The sequence below is a fragment of the Otolemur garnettii genome, unplaced genomic scaffold (assembly GCF_000181295.1).
Source record: "Otolemur garnettii isolate 467f Iridium unplaced genomic scaffold, OtoGar3 scaffold00003, whole genome shotgun sequence".
Taxonomy (NCBI): domain Eukaryota; kingdom Metazoa; phylum Chordata; class Mammalia; order Primates; family Galagidae; genus Otolemur; species Otolemur garnettii.
The window spans coordinates 24,465,332-24,465,890 of NW_003852398.1; the positions used below are offsets into that span (position 1 = coordinate 24,465,332).

Genomic DNA, 559 nt, shown 5'->3' on the forward strand with positions numbered 1-559 from the left:
TTGTCACAAATACAACCCTCTTGAATTGCTTTGCCCTTCTCAGCATTGCCTAATATTAGGGAGGACTCTTGTAAAGGCCACTGGTTGGAGAGTCAGGACATTTGGGCCAGCCAGCCACTGGGGGCCCTTGGGTGATCCCTTGCACGCTCTCTGAACAAGGAGGCTGTTCTGGGCAATTCCTGCAGGTCTTTTCAGCCGGGCACTCTGGGAGTCTGTTTAGGCAGCAGCTCCAGAATAGATGAGGCAGGCGGGTTTGGGGTGTTTGGTCAGCCCACCGCAAAAGAGGAGGAAAGAAATCAAAGACAGAGACAGCCTTGGCCAGGGAGAAGGGGGAGGTCAGGAGAAGGAGGAGACAGGGGAGGAGGAGGGACCGAGGGGTGGAGGGGGAGATAGACCCAGCCCAGAACTCCCAGTGGTTTCCTGTTGCCTGGCTCTAAACCCCTGCACATTCCTGCAGACCTTCAGACTGTCCGGATAGCCGCTCTGCCCGCTGCCTGCCTGCCACTGAGGTATGAATGTCCCCTGCCCGGCCTTCGCCTTCTGTAGTTGCACCTATCCC

General features: G+C 57.1%; 1 protein-coding gene across 2 annotated transcripts in view; it reads left to right on the forward strand.

Moving 5' to 3' along the window:
* The first annotated feature begins 321 nt into the window (after positions 1–321).
* SPARC (secreted protein acidic and cysteine rich) overlaps positions 322–559 on the forward strand; it is a 22,863-nt gene continuing 22,625 nt past the window's right edge. Inside the window, exon 1 of one of the 2 annotated variants that reach the window (XM_023515450.1) lies at positions 322–509. The gene's annotated coding sequence lies outside the window, so the exon portion shown is untranslated. The remainder of the gene's footprint in view (positions 510–559) is intronic. The other variant, XM_012808210.2, reaches the window with a different exon arrangement.